General features: G+C 39.5%; 1 protein-coding gene across 2 annotated transcripts in view; it reads right to left on the minus strand.

Moving 5' to 3' along the window:
- Zbtb20 (zinc finger and BTB domain containing 20) overlaps window positions 1-24,461 on the minus strand; it is a 387,136-nt gene that overhangs the window by 147,012 nt on the left and 215,663 nt on the right. Inside the window, exon 3 of one of the 2 annotated variants that reach the window (XM_028752420.1) lies at window positions 14,427-14,466. The gene's annotated coding sequence lies outside the window, so the exon portion shown is untranslated. Of the gene's footprint in view, window positions 1-14,426; window positions 14,468-24,461 lie in introns of those variants that run through there. The other variant, XM_028752419.1, reaches the window with a different exon arrangement.

The raw sequence follows: 24,461 nt of genomic DNA on the forward strand, positions 1-24,461 counted from the left end.
GTATGCAGATGATAAATGACTGAAGAATAATACCAACGTAACAAATAAAGAGCTCTTCCCAATGAGTATTGCTGAGAATGAAAGGAACATGAGTAATCTAGGAGTTTTGGAAGATAACAAAGATTCTACTTCCTGACTTCATACCTTCTAGATCACTTAGACTCTGTGTTCACCCGTTCAAGTCACTTGTGGATGCCAAGTTGAATACTATTTTGCTGTAATTATATTCATGTAGTATAGAGGAATCTTTCTTAGTAGAGGAAGTCATATTTACAGAAATGATTTTGGTATGAGAACAATCTAAAACCTGACATTGTCCTAACAAATGAGTGTTTAAAGTGAATGCTTTGTTTGTTTTTGATTTCTGACACAGCTCCCAGTTAGCTCAGGCTGAAGCTAGCCTTGAACTCTAAAATCTTCTTTCTCTAGGCTTCCAGGTAGTCAGGACTGAAGGTGGCCTTGAACTCTGGAACCTTCTGCTTCTACCCTTCACTGCTGGGATTACAGGTGTGGCTAGAGCACATGCTTTTGATTCCATCTTGATTAATATCTAACTCATTTCTGGGTGGCTAGTACAGTGAAGGTTATTCTGGCTTCTATTTGCATCTTTTCCTGTTTCAAAGCTCATGAACACTTCGGGTAGGTTCCCCATATAGAGCTTCTGTCTTGATGCTAAAGAACACACCTTTTATTGAGAAAAGCTGAAACTCACCAAAATGACTATGCTGGTTTTCATTTCTTGGCTGGTGATAGAGAGCATCCTCCTAAACTCATATATTGAAGTGAAATAGCCAATGGGATAGTACTCGGAGGTGAGGCCTAGAGGAGCAGAGAGGAGCTTGGGGAGCAGAGCCTTTATGAACTAACAACATAATGTAGCAGTAGGAGGGAGCTGCTTCCCTCTCTTTGGCAACATAAAGATCCAACACAACAAAAAGTACCATCTCTGAAGTACAGAATCCCACATCAGAAAGTGAGTCTGCCAGAACCTTGATCTTGGAGATCTTAATTCCTATAACCATGCCAACAAACATATGATTTTAGATTAGCCAGTCTTGGATATTTTAGCATAGTGAACTAAGAAGGAAAAAGGATTTATCTTGTATATAAATGAACAAGCCACTACAACACTGTTTTCTAGGAAGAAGTAAACCATGACCCATAACTCAAAAGGATGTCTTCTAAGTGTTTGCTTTAGTGGATTAGATAAAGGGAGACACTCCAAATAATATCGGTCAATAAGATTTCCCTCAGTTTCCTTCAGATTCAGATATCTAAAGCAGTTTTCCAGATAAGAATCTATATGCTTGAACTGCTCCTGCCCCTTTTCTCTAGGTAGATAAAAGATTGGGAACAAATGACCTGGCCTTCCTGTATAGTCTACTGAGTGTTGAAGAAAGTGGAGGGACACACACACACACACACACACACACACGAACACATATCCAGAGGTACTTTACCCACACTAGGTAAGCTACGTGGTATTTAAATTCCTTGTATTCTTTACCTTAAAGTGCAGTGCTATAGGTCTGTGTCGATGGGTGGCTGTGGATAGCTACTGAGAGACATGATTCAAGCATGGCAGCCATAGATGGAAACAGGTTCTCCCTCTCCAAGTATCCTGAGAGCAGACCTTGCATTACTCCTTTTTCTATATCCTTGATCAGTATGTGAGGACCACTTTGATGGATACTATCAAAGGACTTCAGCACACCTTTATGTTCTCTTATGGGACACCTGATTCTATCACTTAATATAAAGAATGAGTTTTAAATTAGAGGTGATAATTGTGTTCCATGTACCAAAAAAGACCAGAGATTTATGAGGAGGGACCAAAGGAGAACCTGTTTTAGCTTTTCATCATGTAAAAAGGCAAAGACGCTAGCTCTAAACAAATATTTTGGAATTAATGTCCAAATAGCAGTCAGGAAAGGATACTTCATTTGTTTTCAACACTTCGTACCAGAAGAAATGACAAGTAAGGATCCAAGACATGATGACACTTGGACATAGTCTGGAAAGGAAAGAAAAAGTACCCTGGAACAACCCGCCCATCTATCATCTGCAACTGCACTCCTTGTGCTGAAGGAATGTTCCAATTATCACTCAAACAGCTTTGTACAACTCCTGCTCCTTTGTAAAGCCCAGAGACTGTGCCCCGAGAGCCCAGATGCTCTCTATCCTGAAACACGGAAGACAACCTGTCACAGTGAGCACTGTGGATGCTTCAGTGACACTGTCAGGGTGGCATTTCTGCTTTCCTAGTCTTTCACTCCCTTCCCCCCCCCCCCCCCCCCCCCCCCCGCCAAGTTGCTGGAAAACATACTCTACTTCATTAAGTATGTAGTAATACACATGGGAGTCAGTCAGAGGGAGAGGGGAAAAGGTGAGGGAGAGGGGGAAGGACACCAGTGATATGGCCTCTAGCAAACATCCAGAAATCTACATCTGGTGGAAGAACAGTATCAATCCTGCCTTGGAGACATGGATCAGGCAATGTCACCAGTGTGTATTTTTCTCTTCCCAATAAGTTTTTGATTCTAAAGTCTGACAGGAGAACGCAGATGAACATTTTATAGCGTAAGTGAACAATTTGGAGGATGGGGATGCCAGATAAACACAGGAATATACGCAGCCAGGAAGTGCTAACCCCCTGCTGAAACACTTTTAAGTTCTGGGTTGTTGCTTTGCTCCTCACAGCACCCCAGGGAGAGTGGTGAGGTTGGGTGTGGCTGTCCCAGTTGGGGGAACAGAGCCTGAGGTAACTGACCTTAAAAGATTTTAGTGAGCAATGTTTTTTCGATTAAAAAATGAGGAGGGGGCAGTGGGTGGGATCTAAAGAGAACAAGTACCAAAAAAAAAAAAAAAAAGAGCGAAAGACTGAGGATCAGCTCCCACGGGCTGGTTGATCAACTGCCCTTCCCAAATTTTACTTTAAAGGCTAAAAATTTAAATTAAAAACATAATTTTGAATAATATAATAATGATTTAAAATATAAAAATGATTACGAATAGTGATTAATATACAAATGATTTAAAATAGCAAATGTTAATCATTAAAATCTAAAAGCATATATTCACTTAATAAAATAATTAAAACATTTATACTTTTGTTGTTGATTTATAGGTACTCTTTTTGTTTTGTTTTGTTTTGTTTTTGTTTTTCGAGACAGGGTTTCTCTGTATAGCCCTGGCTGTCCTGGAACTCACTCTGTAGACCAGGCTGGCCTTGAACTCAGAAATCAGCCTGCCTCTGCCTCCCAAGTGCTGGGATTAAAGGTGTGCACCATCAACGTCTGGCTTATAGGTACTCCTAAGGTATTAGAAAATTCTCAGAAATAATTTTCCAGGTTAAAAAAAATTCTCTATGGCATTTTTTACTTCCATGTAACAAAATTTAATGCAGTTTAAAGTATCCAGGTTTGGGTTTTATGCTTGGAAAATATATTACATATCCCTAGTTAAAAAAAATGTTTTACTTATCCAATTGTGAGTACAGAATTAATGAAGATGTAGCAAAAGGGGTAGTATCTTCCTTTGTTGATGGAAGTATGAATTGATGGAACCTTACTGTAGAACAGCGCAACCACATACACATTTTATTTTAATGATTCCTTGACTTTAAATTTATCCTAAGAAAATTATTCATAGACTGTGTTAAAGAATATGTGTGCATGTGTGCATATAAAGACAGCTATTGTGGCAGTATTTTAAAGTAAGGAAACAGCTCTAATTATCACAAGTGTCCATCAATGAGTGTCTCAGTCAGTATATTTTCCATACACTGGAGTACAATATTGCTGTCAAGATCATACAGATCTGTATTTATTAACATGGCAAACGACTTACAATGCTGAGTAGAAAAGCCGACTACAAAATAGTTCTTTTTCTTTCATTTTGAAAACAGACAAAGGAGAAATAAAAAAAAGAAGAAGAAACAGATAAATAGATATGCATGAAAGTTTATTTCCCACGTATTTATAGAGATTGTCTCTGGGGTGTGAGATTTTGAAGAGTTTTACTATACAAATTAGTAAAAACACCTATGTCTTTTTAGCCTTTGAGCTAAGATCAAGTGTATAAAAACACTGAAATGTGCATAATTTTTAGAATGAAATTTTAAAGCATCTAATTTTGGGGGGAAAAAGTTCAGGTAAATCCTATAACTACTCTCAAATCCAATATGATTTTCCCAGTCATTCCTACTTCATAGCTGCTTTCTTTACTTTTCTTTTTTTAAAGATTTATTTATTGATTTTATGTATATGACTACATTGCAGCTGTCTTCAGACACATCAGAAGAGTGCATCAGATCCCATTACAGATGGTTGTGAGCCACCATGTAGTTGCTGGGAAGCCCTCTGGAAGAGCAGTCAGTGTTCTTAACCCCTGAGCCATCTCTCCAGACCCCACAGCTGTTTTCTTAATAAGTGACACTGCTTGAGTCTCTCCTTGGTTTGTAACATGACCCCTTGCTTCAAGTTTCCACTTTCCATTTCCATAGCTTGATAAGATATAGTATAGTTTTTACTTTAGACAGTTTTAAAATACAGAAATCTAAATACTACAAATAACCTAAATACTTGCAGGTCCCTATTAGGTTAAATTTTGGGTGTTTTATAAGGTAGGAGTTTATTCAGGTATTATGGTCATATTATAAAGAGCCTGTAATTACACAAGGGAGTATTTACTAAATACTATCAAGCTAAAATATTAATATATTTTATTAAAATATATATAAATATTAAAATATTAATATAATATAAATGAATTTTATACATTTTATATGCTTACTTAAAATCTAGAGCAGAGACAAGGTGATCAAAACATGTTAATAACAGTTTTTTTCTACATAGTGAGTGGGGTTACAGATGCTTTCTGTTTACATTATACTTTGATATTTTACAATAAATGTGAATTATAGAATCATGAAAGAAGTAAATATTTAAAAAAAAAATACAGCTGCATCACTCGACAGCTGCCAGATTCTATCCCAGATATATCTGCAATTTAGTTTTGAGTCAAATGGTCCTAATGTCACTTTCTAAAGGGATCCAACAGAGTGGCAGGGGCTCAGACATGAAAGGCCGCTGTTGTCACCCTTCTTCTCTAGAGGAGTTAGACAGTGCTGGGCATCTCTGAGTACAGGAGCCTTCCTTCCCGCTGATGCTCTGCGCATCTCACAGTTGTAGCAGGAGCTCAGTGACCTACAGTACTTGGTATGTCTCCAGGTCTGGAAGCCATTTGTGGAGGTGGAAGGTGTTTTAGTCACTGTTCTATTACTGTGAGGAGACATCAGGATCAAGGCAACTCTTATAAAGAAAGCATTCAATGGGCACTTGCTTATAGTTTCAGAGGTTTAGTCCAGTATTGTCATGGTGGGGGAGTGTGGTGGCACACAGACAGGTGCTGGAGCAGTAGCTGAGACTTTACATACTGATCCACAGGCAGACAGGGAAAAACACTGGGTCTGTTGTGGGCTTTTGAAACCTCAATGTCCCCTCCCATGCCCTCCCTGCCTGTGGTGACACACCTCTTCCAAAGCCACACCATACTAGGCCACAGCTCCTAATCCTTGTATACTCATCTCTAACTGTGACACTCCCTGATGACTAAGCATTCTTCTATATGACCTTATGGGGACATCTCAGTCAAGCCCCCAGTGTAGATCACCAGTAAGCAACAGAGCCTTGTTTATGTCTCTCAAATTGGGGGGCGGGTCCCTTGAACAAGAAGGATGAGGTTTGTATCAGGTCTTATATAGTTCACTAGTTTTCTTTTTCTTCTTTCCCTCTCTATCTTCCTTCCTTTTTCTCTTCCCTCGCTCTAGTCTTTCTTTTTCTCAAATTAAATAACAGTTTTGTGTTATTAGACGGCAGTTTTTTAAAACTTAAGAGAAAATTCATGTTCTACCACACTTCAAGTAGTTTATCTACTTATTCATAATTGATCATTTATTAGTAAAATGATGGGAGAAATCAGAATTGTCATGCGAATGTATGCACGTGTGATGCACATTAGAAGTGTGGCAAGCGGCAGGAGCCCTTCATGTTTAATCAGATGGCAGAATGGAATCTGTAAGGCACCTCCTGAGCAGCTAAACCAGCTATAGGGAAATGATAAAACATGGGCACCCATCATGACTGGCTATGGAAGGAGGGCTGGGGAGAAGAGAAGTAGCTGTGTCTTCTATGTGCCATGGACAGTGCTTCTTTGGTCAACTTGCACACCCCCTTGTGCCCAGAACTACTTCAAACCTCAACGTTCATCAGTTCTCCTCACTGCTTTCTGTCTGCAGGTTCTCACCCTGTAGGAGCCATTATGTGGGAAACCTCATCATCTGTCAGCATCAAGCTTATACAAGGGCTGGCATCTGTTCTTGCTTCTTCTTTCAAATAAGAGGTGCCCCTCCTCTTACGCTCACATTCTAGTATCATAAAGAACCATCTAGTACTAAATATGGTGTCTTCCTCTCTCTCCTGTGCACTGAATCTCTCCTCTTATCTGTGGGCTTCTCACATGCATGGGAACCATCAATGCTTTCATTCTCAAAAACTTCTTTTGACCTGTGTCTGCTCTCAAGCCACCACGTAGTTCATTTTCCTTGCTGTCACAGTAAGGCACCTTAGAAGTTATCCATATTTGCAGTCTGTGTTTCTTCACCTCTCAGTCTCTTCACTTAAACATAAACAAGTTATCTTTCTACCACTCCAACCAAGTGGGTTTTGCTAAGGTCAACAGTAATCTACACACAGATTCATTGAATGCACGGGTTTCAACCTTGCCCTTCTCTGTTTTCCCAGGAAACACCCTTCCCTTGCCTTCAGTTTTCATGTTTCCTGATTTCCTACAACTCTTTCAGCTCCTCCCTACCCTACGTGTACGTTACTGATTTTATTCTCTCCCCCAGCTAACAGTAAAAGTTGCTAAAGCTTTGGGCTTCTCAATCAAGACCTGCATTTGGGCATTTTTTACTCATTCCAACAGCATCTTTTACCACCATGTACTGATGGCCTTGAGTTGGTGCCTCTCGTCTACTGCAAACGTCTTCATACTTCTTTTATAGCCATGACTGCATCTGCCTCTGTTCCCTTTTCTGACTCTATGAACCACAACTTTGTTCTCTAGCTTTATAATGTTGTCAGTACAAGAGTGCTGCATATAGATTATAGTTTGCTATCTTGACATTGGCCATTTTAGTTTTTATTCAGTGAAATATCCTTGAAATTTATTCAAGTTGCTCATTCCTTTTTAGTGATGAATGTATCTCATGATATGTTTGTGCAACAGTTTAAGAACTAATCCACTGAAGGTACTTGGACTGTTTCCTGTTTGGGAGAATTACCAATAAATAGCTATACACACTGTTTTTTACATGACTGCATTTCCAATTCTTATGATAAAAGTCCCACATCTTTCTAAAATAAAAAAAAAAACTATAACATGCTCTTTCTTTAGTTTGTTCTCCTACTATCCTTAAAAAAAAAAAAGATCAAAATCTTTAACATGGCTACAAAGGACCTAGGATTGTCAGGCTCTGGGTATATTTTCATTTGTAGATTGGGCTGTTCTCTTTATTCCCTTCTTCCACCTCTATTTAGGGACTTTAAATATGTTTCTCCTCCTGCCTGGACTCCTTTCCTATTACCCAACTTCACTTTTTGCTTTATATATCCAGATACTAGATCAAATGTCACTTTCTCAGTAAGGATTCTGGAAATTTCCATACTCACTTAGATGCTGCTCTTAGAGCATCAGGTACTTCTCTCTCATGGTAGTAAGCACAGGTTCAAAGTGTATGTTCTTTGTCTGACCATTTAATTACTATGTGCCCTATATCACTCAGATTAAAAGATCCAGGAGTGACAATGTCTGTTTTCTTCACCATTATCTCTGTAATGTTAGGAGACACTTGCCTGTGTTGGATAAAATTTGGCCTTGGATTCTAAGAACAGATGGTCCCAATTCAAGTTCTATCTCTAACACTTACTAAGTATTTGTGGAAAAATTAATCAAACTTGGTAAATCTCAGTTTCCTCATTTGTACAATTATAGTAAGAGCATATCTTAATAGTGTACTTTACAATGTTAAATCAGATAACTGATTTAAACAGCACACCATCTAAAGCAAGGCAGCCATTCAGTAAATATTGCTATTATTAGTTTAAACAGAGATACAAGCATTGTATTTTTTCCAATAGGTTTTACTTAATTAATCGACTTCATTTTTCTTGCTTCCTTCAATTTCTAACTAAAGCAATTTGGAGACTCTGAAAAGTCCTCAAAAAATCGATCTTGGACAAACAATAGAGCTCCGGATTGTGACCTCAGGGGTACCCCTTAGACAAGTAGGACTTGTCCGGCTGGCTCCAGTTTCAGGTTTTACCTTACTTACTTCCTCACCCTCTTGCTTTCCAGGCTCTGGATCTTGGGATTAGTAAGAATGTACCTTCTTCATAGCTAGTTTTCAAATCCTGTCTTGCTTCTTTCTTACCTTATTTCTTGTTCTGCCCCATAGAGATGAGTCATCCTGTTGCTAAGATAGTCCTTGGTTTGCTTCAATGAGACTATCAAACTGTGTATGGGCAGGATTTTAATATCTTTCTTCTTTCTTACCTACTCAGGTTAGTGAAATTAGTGACCTGGCAAGGTGCTGTTCTTATCTTCATACATCTTCTCATGTTTTTAAAAGTTTAAAGTGAAGGCATGAGAGTCACAGAGCTCATTTTGCCTTTACCACTATGTTATACCTTACAATCAACAGTAATAAAATTATTTTCTCAGTTATCATTTTTGTTTGAAATTTTATTTGTGTATTAATTAATGAATTTCTATTGTACACACATATATGATGCATGTGTGTGTGTGTGTGGGTGGGTGTGTGTGTGAGTGTGTGGGTGTGTGAGTGTGTGTGTAGGTCAGAGGACAACTGTATGGAGGAGGTTCCATTCTTACAACTGTATGGAGGTTCTGGGGATTGAGTGTAGGCAGCCAAGCTTGCTCTACTGATGCTTTTAGCTAGAGGGTTCTCTCTCAGGCCTTTTATCTTCTTCTAAGATCAAATCTTATATTTTGGCTGAAGAAGGTCAGTGTTACTTAAGGACCATTTCAAGCTCCCAACAATCAGGTTATGTTTTTGCTTCAAATATCATTGTTTTACTTTTTTCCTTTTTACATTTTATTCATTTTTCAAGATCCAGCAGAACCATATTTTACATGAAAAATTTCAGCTGATAAGGCTCAATTTTGAGAATAAAACTTATAGTACTTTCTAGATTTAATATCATTCCATTTGGAATTTAGTCATTTATTGTCTCATGAACATCTAAAATTCACTCAACAGTTTAACTTCTTTTCTCAACTCAACTTCAAGTTCCCTTATTACAAGCAAGCATGACAACTATGGATTTTAATTCCACTAAACATCTTTAGTCTCAAACAATGATACATGCTTAGTATCTTGGAGGATAAATGTGGTTATGGCTGGCCTACTGACCAGGTCTTGGTGTGAAGGCCCAAGTTATAGCTGATAGGAGTTGGTAGACAGGCAGTTTCTGAAAGAATACGTCAATGGTCAAGGAAAGCAAAGATGAATCCAATTATGGAAGCCCAGTACTATATAATAAGACCTTGTTCAGAGACAGAAAAACAGCATGGGAGCTAAAGAAGGAAGCAGGAAAGGAAATAAAAGGCTAATATAAAAATACTATAAGGCTACCATCTCTGAACTGTGTATTAGTCCTTTCTTGGGCTATGCTTTCACATTAATAGTCTACTCTTCCATTTACGCTTGTGAAAAAAAAAAGCGATACTTGGCCCAATGATAGAAAGGAAAAGAGAAATTCAAGCGGAGGAAGATCATGTTTCTGGTTGTTGTAGACTGATGTGCAGTGTGCTTTAGTTCTCAGAACTAACCAAAAGATTAAAAAACAAATAGCCACTACAATCTCAGGGTGGGGGTGGGGTGACGAGGAAGGGTCTTGAAAATGGTATCTCAGCTATGAAAGACACAGAATATTTTAAAGATCACTGAATTTAATTTATTCAACCTAAATGCATAAAAGTACAGGTGGGGACATTATTTATGCAGGTATATGCAAATCACTTTATAAAATAGGCAAAGCCCTTCTGCTTTTTATAAGTTGCCAAGGTGGTTCCTGATATTTTAAAAGCTATGCACCTTTAATGTAATTTCCTTAGAGTTGGAATCCCTTATAAGAGTCCCAGTCATTGTGAGAGCAGGTTTGTTTTTACCCTCTCTCCTCTGGGACATTTTACAAGGCTCTCATAAGCATCACAGAAAGAGAGGTTTCCACAGAGATGTGACTGGAAAAATCCCTTGGAAATTGCTGAGGAATAAGTCACAGTGTTCAAACCAGAGAACATAGGCTTTGAAAACATGAACCCATCTGACCCCTTGAATGGAGTACAGTGAATTCCTGAGCTCTGAAACATGGGGCCCGGCTGTGCATGCCATATTGGTACTATAAGACTGGCAGTAGGTTGGCTGTGGCATGGTCTATTTCAAACTCCTTCACAGTGCCCAGTGTTGCATGTTCCCAGATGACATTTGGTTGGCAGAAGCTGGGCCTCCAAAGCTGGCAGTCTGGAATGCAGCCCACTGTGTTTTGACAAACACATAATTGACCATCTGATCACCAGCCTACGTTCTGCACTCAGGTCACTGGGGGATCTGGGTTTTTAATAGGTCCCTACTCTTCATCTTGTGCATCTTCTCAAACCTTTCTAGAAAGCAATATAGGGACAACTTAAACACACCCACGCATATACTCCAGTTTGCAAAGAGAACATGGTACGTGAGACACAAGCTGCTGAAATTCTCCTTTAAATTGTCCTGGCAGCCCAAAGTGAGTGAGAGAAAAGCACACTTATGGTGAACTCTAATTCAGAGAGAAGGAATGAATATATTGAATTGTTTCAACACCCGGCTGTGCATAAGTTGCAATTCAGTTCAATGGCTTGGAAATTTTGCTTAGAAAAAGGCAGCAATGGAAAAATGACAGGAAATCGGGGATTGATTGACTTTACAGAGCCATTATTTAAAAATGTTTTTGTCTCTTACATTCTCTATCCTCTTATCCCTTGCCCTCTGTGGGCAGAAGAACCCTGTACATCTCAAGACTAGCAGGCAGCAGCTCAGCACAATGTTAGACTAGACTGAGGCCTTCAGTGGAACTCCCGTAAGGATGGGGTTGGCTTTAAGTTTGGCATCACAATCACATCAGCCTTTCTTTTAGATGGCAAGGCAAGGATTGTGCAGCGGGCAATGATATGCTTGAGTTACACAAATATTAATGCTGGGAACAGCACTCTGAACTGACCTTCGTCTCCATCCACTGCACAATTCCGGTCTTATGCAGTTTCTTAAAAATATCTTCAGGGGTATAAGATCAAGTCTAAACTTCTTCGCTTGGCATCAGAGGCCCCTTTGACTGGACTCCTGCACTATCACAGTCTTAACATAGCTCTGAACCATAGAACGCAGTAGCTAGATCTGGCCGCTACTTGGTGCCTCCTCACTTTTAAATGCTCTTGTTTTCTCTGACAACGAACCCTTTTCTTTCTCTCCTCTTGTGTCCACTTGGTAAACCCCTTGTCACTATTTTCACTTCATGAGTCAGCCTGAACCTTCTATATGGGTAGGCACTTGGAGATACCTTCATTCCAGTGCTGGTCACAGAACAGCCTTTACCCACATGGTTGTCTTCCCTAGAACACTGTGAGGGCTTTTTTGGTTCTCTTTTTGCATTGCTGTAGGGCAAGCCCAGGCCTTCACTCCTGCTCCAGTTCACTGAGCTCTCCTCCAAGTGTTCTAGTATGCGCTGTCCCCTCAACTCCAGACTGTGCCATTCTTAATGAAAGGTGGCATTTCTCATTTATCTCGGAGTTCCCAGAACCAAGCACTGTTACAGGCTTTTATAAACGTTTGTTGACTGAAAACTAAATAAAGAACTGTGTATAATTAATCAAAACCAAGCCAAGCAGTAGCAGTAGCTCTTAGAAGCATGGAAGGAGAGTACTAGAAATCTAATGAAGGTAGAAAATCCCGCACTAAGGCATTTTCTGGTGGTTCTCACAAGGGCTGGGGACTGGCTTGAGTGAGAGTTAGACGGGCAGGGTGGGATGGAGGCTGTGATGTAGCATCTTTTTAACAGAGAATGTCAGTAAGGGAATACATTATCACCCTTCTATGATTAACTTTTAATATTGTGAAGAAGTGTCAAGAAAACATATCTGGGTCTGAATTTCAGAGAATCCTCGCTGACAAGAACTGGGCTTCCCAAACAGGGCTAGTCTGTGTTATCTGCTTTGAGGCAGCAGGGTGGGTTGTGGAGTTTTCCTTTCTGTTTCTGCTGAAGAATAATGGGACAGAAAACTCTTGCAGGAAATTGTGGCAGCTATTCAACTCCTATTTAAATCTGGGTCAATTCCAGATGCAGACATTGGATGCAGTGCCAAGGACAGAAGGTCAAACAGGCTGAGTTTTGCACCTGTCCAGAGGAGGTCATTGAGGAGGCACTTGGGAATGAGAGGCACTGAGGGGATAAAGTTCTGGTTTGTTCCCAAGGAACTTTTCCTTTGCTTCTGATGGGCCTCTAGAGCACCACCCCTGCAGCCATCAGCTGCGTCTATGGGGGCACTTGAGGACACAGGACTGTTACTGGCCCCGTCATCTTACTGGCATAAAGGCAATTTGAGGATTTCTAACAAGTCAAGTAAGCAAGCTTGAAGCCTGGCTGGGGGTGGGACAAGGTCATGAGTACATGAATGGACTATTAGCTTGTTACATGTTTTTCTTTTCCCAGCCTTACTCTGCTTTAAAAAAAAAATTCTCCAGAAGCTGCTCTGCTGATGTAGCACAGAATTAGCTTCACATTTTCCTATGAGGCCGACACGGCCTTTGAATTAGAGGCCTCCCCACTTGATTTCTACTAGGTGACATAGGTCTCCTATATGGTTTGTATCTGATGCTTGCCCTAAAGCACTGATGTCATAAAAGCTGAGCTAGGGGGGCAGGAGTACATCGTGCTGACTCATCTTGGTGATATGAGGATTAATGCCTTGTCTAACACTCAGCTATTATGCAAACTGTTTTTACACAAAAGAGCTGTTACAAAATGATTTGCCAGTCAGGGGACTAGAAATATGCAGTGCTAGGTAACAAAGGGGAAGGATAGGAAGACACAGTGGTAACCATGAGCATGCACACTGACACTGTCCAAAGCATTAGCCGACCCACTATATCAACACTGAGAATGAACAGGGAATGAGAAGCTTAGGACCAGGTAGGACCCAGCTCTGTTGTATAACAGTACCAGTCCTTGAGGAATGCAACCAATCTCTTTTCTATGTCAGATAAAATGTCATTCAACTTTAGCCTTAGCATCTTTCTGTGCATTTTGCTTTCTTAAATATGTTTGCCACAGGCTTCTAGGAATGATAGCCACACACATGTGGAATCAGAGACCTCTCCTTTTTGTGCAGACCACTGCAACACAGGAACTATTACAGAGCAAAGACTTGGGGAGGGGGGTTGGTTGGTGGCAATGTGAATTAGGGATAAAGGGAGATGCAACTATCAGGACATACATGGTCACTCAGGATATGAACTGACTGCCTGTCTCTGTATTAGGTGATGCCTTCTGGTAGTGGCTTGATTATTTGATTTCATTGCCCCAAACTCTCTTATAAGCAGTCCAAAGTAATATTCATCCAGATCTACTCAGTGCAACTTGGTTTGTTCTTTAAATAATAAATGTTCTCTTTTTCATTTCAAATCAAGTTTTGTTTTTCTATTTCTTCCTTTTTATTCTCTTAAAAACATTTCCTGTCTTTTCTGAAAAGAAATGGCACGTTCTATAAACTTGCAGGCACATGTGAATCCTGGATTTCTTTTATTTTTCTTCCTAGACTTTATAATTTTGCACAAATTTTTAGCCTATTTACTTTTCAGGCTTGTACTTCTTGGTAAAAGGATATTATAAATTTTGTCAATAAATGAAAGCTCTGATCTAGAAGTTAAAATTAAAAATGGTTGGACCTAGGGACGGGTGAATAACTGAAGAATAAATAATTGCCTATTGACTGACAGAGGAGCAAAGCCCAACTGTTGCTGAGATCTGGCTGTGGACTGTAAGCTTCAGTTCAGAAGAGCAGCGACTTTTGCAAATAGCAGCTGCAGCAAGGGAAAGGGCAGTCTTTTCAGAGGACAATGGCTGGGCTGCCGGCTCCCTCACAGAGGCCAGCTCACCAGCATCCTACCCGACTTGGCTCCAAGCAGGAAAAGCACTAAACATGGATGCTAGACACCACAGTGAAGTCAACCAGGAAATACGACACCAAAACCCAGAGCTTTCTCAAATCTCACGATTTCTTTTAAAGGTAAAGAAGCCACTTTTACTCACATGAAGAGCAGGAACAGGCAACAGACTGGTGGTCAAGGGACTGAAAATGAAAGAAAAGGCAAAGAATTAAACATAAAACCTTAAGATACTGAAGGGACTCATTGCTCCCACATTTTGTCACCTGTAGCCACAAAATCCTTAATGTCCAACTTCAGCAAGCTTCAAGAGCTGTAGCCTTGCTTTGACTGAGGCCAGTGTATCCCTGTACAAAAAGGACCAAGACCTTTCTTGATGTCACCTGACCTCTATTAGACAGCCTCTCTAGAGGGGCTGTCCTGAGCACTAAAGTAGTTACTAGCTATACTTGTCTCTTTACACTCCTTAACTTTAATAAAAAGCTACGCATTCAAATCTTCAGTTACACTAGCTACATTCCATGTGTGCAATGGCCATGCGTAGCTTGTGATGACCTTAATGAATAGCACACAGTACATTTCTGTATTGCAGAGAGCTCTACTTTTGATGGTGATATTGTGACAGGGTGATTGGAATGAAAACTTCTGCACCCAAACATGGCTCTAATAATGACACTTTCAGGTTTGGGGAAGTTCACCATGATAGCTCATATTCTATCTTTAAAAGTCTAATAATTATCTCTTACAATGCTCAAACAACAAAAATAATCAGTCACCACTGGAATGCCACCATAGGTTTGATAGGTAACTCTTCTAGAAGAAGAAATTAAGGTAACATAATTCCTTCCTCCAGGCCCCCAGATTGTATATACAATGCCAAACTGTGGCCCCTGACAAGGTGATCTTAACCATATCACATAAAGCTTCCAAAAGTATCAAGATGAGTTTATCAAAGGATATTACCTTGAAGGACCAGATTACACTGAAAAAGGCCAAAGCAGAAAACTAAATTCAGGAGGCCTCACAATCTAAAAGGTTTTCTGGACAAGTAAGCCATGGTAGAGGCTGCTCTAAAGAAATGTTCCCCCTGTGTGGTCAGTGTAAAACCCGCCTGGGTACATGCAGCTGTGAATGGTGATGGTCCCTGTGGGACAGGAGGAGATCAAAAGAAAGCCTGCAGCCTGGATCCCAGTACACATCAGTGTAAGAGACACATGGGATATCCTGTGATTTACCACACTTTCTTTCACAAAATTAAGAGGGCTAATGAAAATTGGAGAAAAGATGCTTAGACTGTATATGAATTACTGAAAGTATTTAAAAACTGGAAATACAAATAAAAAGGGGCTAGTCTTCAAAGACTGTAGTTTTATATACTCATGTCTTCTCTACGAGCCAAGATACCCTATCATCACACTGCATATTTTTGCCATTTTATCTCTTCCCCTCTCCCTCCTCTCCTTTCAATATTCTATCCCCTTGTTTGTTCCTCCCCCATTTTTAAGTATGATTTATCTCTCAAGAAAGGAAAAGGGGAAACATGATTAGTGACTTTTCTATAAAATATGCTCAATTACCACTTATCTATTGCATGTTATAAACCAAATAAGACTCAAAAAATAGATTATGATCTTTGAAAACTATATCAGGTCTTTATGTTATTATATCTGAGCAGGTAACTTTTCTATTTGAACTCCAAAGAACACTTAGTCACAAAATTAGAAAGTTATCAGATGACCAACACATGTGAAGACTAATAAACTATCTTCTCTGATGTAAAATGACATACAGACTATCAGTGATAAGAATCTAAAGCCAGGCAGTGGTGGCGTATGCCTTTAATCCCAGCACTTGGGAGGCAAAGGCAGGGGGATTTCTGAGTTCGAGGCCAGCCTGGTCTACAGAGTGAGTTCCAGGACAGCCAGGGCTATACAGAGAAACCCTGTCTCAAACAAACAAACAAACAAACACCAAACAAAAACAAACAAACAAAACAAACAAACACCAAACAAAAACAAACAAACAAAACAAACAAACACCAAACAAAAACAAACAAACAAAACAAACACCAAACAAAAACAAACAAACAAAACAAACAAACACCAAACAAAAACAAACAAACAAAACAAACAAACAAACAAAAAGCCCCAAAACCAAACCAACAAACAAAAAAACAAGAATCTAAGATAAAAAAATTTCAGTGTATGTTATACTTCAAGACAAAATGAAGTTAAATTGGAAATTTGGGGGGACATAAGTTTGTCCAAATATATTAATACAAAACAAAAAAAATCCCAATTTTAATACTATTAAAATTTAATTTCATACTTCATGTAAAATTCATAAGTGTCCGTAACTGTCAAAAGGTTCCCTCCTTCTTGATTGAATTGCAGTACACTATGTGATTTTACAAGATGTATTAATCTACATAGATTTACTTTTGCTCAGTTGAAAATGTTATGTATTGATATGTGCCCTTTCCATTCGAGTAATAGTTACCTTATATGTCTGTAAGTTGTTTTTTTATATTAAATGCAAAGAATTAAGTAGAATAGTTCTGCACAGGATTTAAAACATTTGTATTGAATATTCCAGGTTCAACACACAAATATGTAGCAAAGGATATAAAACTGTAAAGGCCAAATAATTCAGGACATTAAAACCCAGCAGTGGGCACTCACATCAAGTGAGGAGTGGGAGGAGTAATGTGTAGCCATGCCTAATCTGAGTTTTTTGAAAGTAAAAGTGTCAATCTCCAAGGATCTAATTGTAATTTAATTTTAACTGAAAGGCTAGTTCACCTAATTTAAATTTACATATTGTTCTGGGGCAGTGGTTTTCAACAGTTAGAGATGATGTAAGTCACTAGGAGAATCCTTTTCCCCAGAAATCTAAAAACAAGTTTCAAGAATTGTCTGGTTCCAAAGAAGTCTACATGTATGACTCCTCTGGGCTGATTACCCATGGCTTGGGGCTTAGGGGAGGATGAATGAAGAAGATTCTCTTTGAATTGTCTTCAGAAAGTTTAAGCGCAACATAAGCTGAAGCCAGGAGAAAAGAAAATGTTAAAAATGTAAAACGTAAAAAAGTTGTAGGTTGGTAAAGATGTGTGACTAGAGACGTAAGCTCTTCTAAAATCCCCGACGTCCATCTGCCCGGACCTTTGTAACATTTCCTCATTTGCTGTTACTAGCATATACTAACAATACAAAATGATGCTCTGTTATAATTCGTGTATGTATATATAATACACTTAGATCATTATCCACCCTTTATAATTCCTGTTAAGAATGTCCATAGAAAAGTTATCACAGTGGGTAGAGGGGTATGGAGTGGAGAAATGCTAGCAAGGGAAAGGGCTCCTAGCTCTGAGTACCCACTGTGGTCTCAGGCATCTGGTAAGGAAAGGCGTGTCTAGTTTGTATATGTGTCAACTCAGGGATGTGTAAGAAGCTACATGAGGTACACAGAGGCACTGATACTAAGACATGGCAGTTTTCAAGAAGGGCTGGTTTTCTTTGTGTGTAAATAACTTAAATGGTTCTTTATACATGTATCCATTTCCCCACTAACTTTTTCTTAAATGTTTTAGAAGAAACAAAACAGATTCTCTTCTTGGCCTTGTATTTTTTTCTAGTTCAGTAACACAAACAAGAATATGCTGAAAAGTGAAAAGAAAAAAAGAACTCGTGTGTATTTTCAGGGGTAATACCTGAGACCTCCCTGAAAGGTCCTGTCTGTGGCACACAGGGCAGTGTCCCAGGAGGAATGCTGGATCATTCCAACTTGACGACTGCCTGAGGGCAAGTGTGAGAGGCACTGTCAGAGTGAATCCCTGAACCCACACTACAGGGGAAAAAATTCTGTTACCCTGTACTTATTAGAAGAAAGAGGAGATTTCAGGAATTAAGAAACTTACCCCAAATCACACAGCCACTAGCCTCTGAGTGAGTCTGTACCATTCCAAAGTCCACATACTTTAACCACTAAATTATACTACCTTTAGGTGTTTCCCACTTAATGTTTCTCCTTGAAATCTGGGCTCATTCAGGATTATGCAGGCTGGGTTAGGCTTCGCTTTGGAAGGAGATAGGTTTGGCTTGATTTGCATTCTAAATATTTCACAGCGGTAAGGGAAAGCTATTATTATACCCATTTTATGGTGAGGAAACTGAGCCACTTGCCAGCTGAGGTATCTGGCTGGGTTAAAAACAGAAGCCTGCCTGTTGGTCTTTCCTCTGAACTAACTCAAAGTTCAGGCCACCTTACTGGCCAAACCAGCTTTTCTGCATATGGATTAACATCAGGTGACCAAGAGTGCAACAAACTTTGCTAAGAGGGAACAATAATAATTTGGTAAGAAAATGAAAAAAAAAAGTCATCATAACTTGCAAAATTGGTTACTCTGAGGACTGTGAATAGAAAAGGGAGTGCTTATTCATCACAGATGAATCAGAAAATTAGAATGTGTCACAGCACTGATGACAGAGCCGAGGAATTCATGTGAACTCCAGTTCTAAACTCATCTTGCTAGCTGAGGAGGGGAAAGGTATGGCCAGCGCAGAAGTGGCCTCTCAGGCAGGGCTTTAGTCTTCTCAGTCTTCCCAGAACGTAGGTGGGTTTGTATCTCTGCTTCATATGGGTAGGGACAACGTTTCAATGGTTATGTTTAATGTTTAAATGTATATGTTTAAATATATTTTAGTGTTGTAGAAATATTGTATTTAGTAATTGTTTGTGGGAGTCTTCCCAAACACTAAGGCTGATTTTTACTTTACTTCCAGAACTTCCAAAGGCTGAGGAGCTACTGGAATTTTAGACACACGTGCCTCTCGGAGTGAGTGCCAGCCCCACAGACTCCTGTCAATTGATATTCCATCTTTGTGTTGGATGAAAGACTTTTTTTATGTGACAGATTCTCAAGAAGGTTTATACTAGGCTTAATGGCATTCCATGCACTCTGCATTTGGGAGTATTTAATTCTCCAGATTTTTTTTTTTAAACCTAAACACAGGGAAAGGTTTGTGAGTTCAAGACAGGGCATGGGTGCAGAGAGATCTCTGCAACACCATGTTAGGCCTTTTGCCTAAGTGTTTTCATTTCCTTTGGTCAGTGGGAGAAAATCATAAATCAATAACGTAGTTATTCCTATGTTGAAGTCAGCCTTATGACACCATATAATTTTGTATCCATCTCAAGAAATAAAAGAAGCATAACTGTTATGACATAACTGTGAACAACATTTTCTTTAAACTTCAGATGATGGGATAAGGGAGAAAGGATGCAGAAACTAAAGTTCAGTAATTAGGCATGGCATGGCCTTTGTACAAGCCTTTGCCAAGATACAATTAAACACCTGCCCCACCCCATCTACTTCATGATGCTCACAGGATCAGAGAACAAAATACAAGGGAGCAAACCAAGTAGGAACAGCAGCTCTATGAGTGCTAGCAGAGGCTGCATTTATATTTACATGGGCTCTATTTTAATTATGATTTATTTCTCTGTGTGAATCTCATACATGTATAGAAGGAAGCATGACCATGTCCACCCTCCCTAAAGCAGACTTTAGGAATAGTCAATGATGTAATTCCATTTTTTCCTAGTACATTTCAAATTTCTGAAGTAGTAGCTATACAGCTTCTAAATGGATTGAGTGTCAAGATTTTTTCCCTATAGCAAATTGGTGTGTGTGTGTGTGTGCGCGCACGCGCGTGTGCATGCGTGTGCGTGTGCGTGTGCGTGTGTGTGACCTTAAAAGGTCTGACACTGTTATTATGTGTCCTATCAATTAAAGGCACACAATGGTGCTCTAGTCTACCATTAATGACATTTGCTACAGAGATTGTTGCTATCATGCAAATACTCTAAAACTTCTCAATATAGAAATACAGAGAATAACTGTGCTTGGTTCAGTGGATCATAGAATTAATATGTACACAACAGAAGCACAGAGAAGTATCAAGATCAGTATGAACAGAGTGTTATCCTCTCCAAAGGTTCCCTCAAACGGTTAAAATACAAAGAAAATAATTAGGGCCCACATATTAAAAGACAGAAATTAAACAGGTATTTAGGCCCACTGACTGGTGAAGCTGTGGGGACAACATAAACAAGGTCTGTGTTTTAAAGACTTAGGAGCAGTGTTCTGTAATACAGACTGCAAAGTGTTACTTTCATCCTTGTCACGACAAACTATTTGCTTAAGCGCATCCAAGACCTTTCACAATCTGGCCCAAGCCCATCTCTGTTTTCTTCTCCACTGTTTCTTTATATACTGTGACAGACTATTATGTTTTCCCCTGCGCATGCCCAGGACATCCATGTCTCTTAGCCTTTGCTGACAGTTCACACTTGAATCTCCCAAACCTTGCTAAGTGTGTTAAACACAGCATGACACTCCAATGTTTGTTGAATAAATGTCATCTGCCTATTTTAGGAGACAAAGATGATAGAAAAAAGTCGTTAAATCAGTAAATAAATAGCACTAGAAAGAGAGGTCAAGGAAAGTTAATTTTAGTGCTTTTTAGGAGTGGGGGCAAGATGAGCGTTACGATTAGGAGCGCTGGTGTTCTTTATTCCTGGGTCTAGCCAATGCTGTGAGTCAGTTACTTTTTTGGGAATGAGTTTAAACTTCAAGGTTAAATGAGCACAAATGCTCTGTCCATCAGGATAGAATGAAAAGTTGTGGCTATGTCCACACCAGCACAGTGGAATTAAAATATGTAGTGCCTGTGTCAGAAGCATCATATATGACAGAACTTTTAAAAATAGTCCTGCTTGCCACAGAAGGAGCTATAGAAATAAAAGTAACTGTTGTTATAAAATGGAGACAATTTAGTTTAGGGAAGAAAGAGCCGAGTTGCATCTTTACAATTTTCTGACTATAAGAGTCGTTACAAAGAGGAGAAGGATTGGCATTTCTGTCCTTGGGCACAACAATATCAAATAGGTGAGTGAAGAATTTAAGACTTTAAGAAGAACATCCTAAATATGATGGTCGTAAATAATCTAATAGATTGCCAAGAACAGTTACAAAATTTCTTTCTTCACAGCTCTTTAAAAATAGGAAGGATTCTCATCTATTTTGGTTTGCAGAAATGCAACTCTGCCTCCAGCCAGGGGGTGAATTGAATAACCTCTCGGGCTCTACTTAGCTTAAGATGACAACAAAATCTTATAAAATGCTGACCTTACAAGTAACAAAGAACCATAATACAGTTTAATAAAATACATCCTAAACGTAAAGGGGAATTAGGCAATACAGAGAGTAAGTTATTAAAATAAAAATAGTATATGTGGTGCTTAGGTATTGGTTCAATTTACCAAGTGCCAGGATGAGAACAAAACAGGAAAAATGTACTATAATCTACTACAGCTTTAGTATAATGGTTAGCTACAGATCAACAATATTCTAAGAACTCATTCTTACATCTAAGAAATTTAGCTGAATATTTCATAAATCTGAAATTGAATGTGCATATTAACTAAATTTTCAATTAAAAAAAGGTGGAAGAAAAGTCCAGAACATAATATAAAAGCTCAGTACTATTACTTCCAAATCTAACTTCAATGATATCAAGAGAGCCAGTGAACAGCTCCTGTAAATGACGAACAGCTCCATATGCTTAAGAAGTCACATGAAATGACAGATCCCTGGGAGCTCTGATGGGTGGTAGCAATCAATGGCTCTCTTCTCTTTCTCTTCTCCCCTCCCCTCCTCTCCCCTCCCCTCCCCTTCCCTCCCCTCCTTCCCTCCCCTCCTTCCTTCCCCTCCCCTCTCCTCTCCTCTCTTTCTTTTCTTTCCTATTTACCGTGAATCTCTGGACCTCAGCAGAAGTGTCCATCACCCACAGCACAGGTTCAAATGAATGCTTCTGATGACCTTGTCGGAGCCAACTTCATTTAAAAAGCAGTTTGCCAGATTTCTTAAATAGAAGATGGGACTATTCTATGTTTCAGAGTAGTAGCTTAGTGAACCATTGCCCAGTTCTTATAAGGAAAACACTTACACACAATCAGCAGTTAGCCTTTAACTATTAAAACTTTGGAGTTGTAGTTGCCTTTTGTTAGGAACACCCAAACCCAGACACTCAGCTCCCAAAGTCAGTTTCTATGTAACTTATAAAGAAAGATATGGTTACAAAAAGAGACCGAGACAGAAAGAACTGTAGTTTTTTTCCCAATCCATTATTTTCATAAGAACAGGAATCAAAGAGACAAACTATGCCAATTTCTTCATAGCTGACTTGTCACAGGCAATTGAGCTAGTCCCCACTAATGACTTCTTGAGGTTGTTTATTACTGTGATCAGGAGCTGGGAGGAGAGAGGTCTAAGACCTTTCAAAAGAGATATTTTGTTCAGTATCACCACAGAAAATAAAGTCAGCTAACTTGGATAGCTTAACTGGCATAATGGTTGACGCATGGAGCCACTGCTTTGGCTGTTTCAAACGCCAGGGATGAACTGAACAGCAAAGGGTCAAGCCTACCAGCAGCCTGGAGTTTGAAAAGCTGTGGCACAATAGGCTTAATGCAGGTTGTTAGATTCATAAAGCTCCCTCCCTCCCTCCCTCCCTCCCTCCCTCCCTCCCTCCCTCCTTCCCTTCTGATTTCCACGTCCACATTCTCATCACCAAGCAGTTGTAGAACAATTTTTGACTGGACGGGGATGTTTCTCTGTGGATATTCCCAGCTGATCCTTGCCTATACACCACAGTTTGTACTCGGTCATTGCTTTAATACTTCCTCTTAGGGGAATTTGCATTTTCTTAACTGTCTCTACAAGATCCAAATTTAGTTTTTTTTTCATAGTTAATGAAAGAGGTATAAGTCCCCCACCCTGTCCTCCCCCTCTTTCTGTGTATGTGGGGTGAAATTGGGCTCTCTCCTGCACTCTTCAAATATTCAATCTGTCATCTGGTTCACTTATTCTGCTTCTAGCTTAATTTCAAGTAAAAAAAAAAAATTAGACAAGACACACATATATGTTTTCCTCTCAAAATTATAAGCATGTTGGGATTTTCTGTTCAGATACTTTATAAACATAAGAGCAATTTATTCAGAAAGAAGAAAGCACCAATGACTTGCTTTGAAAGTTTCATCTCTCATTCCTCACCCCTATTGGTTTCTAGCTGTTTGCTTGCATAATCTCAGGAAGACATACTCTCATTTACCCCAGAAAAACCGGGCCTTAAGACATCCCCTTGTAAGCCTCCGGATTCTTGGAGTCAGTCACCTATTAAGGATGTGGGAGTTGTGAATGTTCCTCAGCCTCACACTTCCTGAAAGGATTAGACTAGAAACACCCTAGTGGGAATCCTCAGAAACAAACCAATGACTGAGCTGATATCTGCTAGCCAGGAACCCACAGCAGTGTCTGAAATATAATTATGAAAATATAAAGGTTTCACCCACAGTTTCAGGAAGAAATTGTTGCTTCTAAGATGAAACTTAAAAAAATACATGGTAAATTATAAGAAACTGATTCTGAAGTGTTGGCGGAGGAAAATTTCCAAACATACCAGTTTGCCAAGGCTGTTTCAAAGTCTGAATTCATTTTCAGCCTTTGACAGTGGTCTATACCAGACCCTTCAAGGGCAGTCCATTTGTCCCTGACCAATGAAGCCCAAATGACTCACTACACAAAAGGGCTCTTTTCTCATCTCCAATCAATTTGCACCCCAGAACTCTAGCTTTCCTTTAATCTTGTGAGTCTGTATGGGCATGATTCTCCATGGGAAATGACCCACCCACCACTCCACTGAGCTAATTACTCCCATACTGAGCATTAAAAGACCCAGTATCGTCGAGATCAAGTGGGTTTTACCATGTCTGTAGGAAAGCTTGGCACCGGTGGAGAAGGGCAGGTTCTACCCTAATACAGCAAACAGTTAAGGGATCCTAAGACCTTCTCAAAATAGCATTTATCCAAGGGTGAGGCAATAGTTGAGAAAAAAAAATCTTCTTGTCATTCACTCAGTTTCTTGCAGTGTCCACTCTAAGTACCAGATAACACACAGTACATGCTGAGGTAGAGATGCCTGACCTCTGTGAGAACACTGGGAAGGTACTGCACTTCAGTGGAAAGCTTAAAGGGAAGAAGGACCCCCACCTCTTTCCCTATTCCTGAACAACAGTGTCAGGAAGAGCAGGGCACAGAGAATGACAGGACTCATCT

Source organism: Grammomys surdaster, unplaced genomic scaffold (genome assembly GCF_004785775.1).
Source record: "Grammomys surdaster isolate TR1022 unplaced genomic scaffold, NIH_TR_1.0 125901, whole genome shotgun sequence".
NCBI lineage: Eukaryota > Metazoa > Chordata > Mammalia > Rodentia > Muridae > Grammomys > Grammomys surdaster.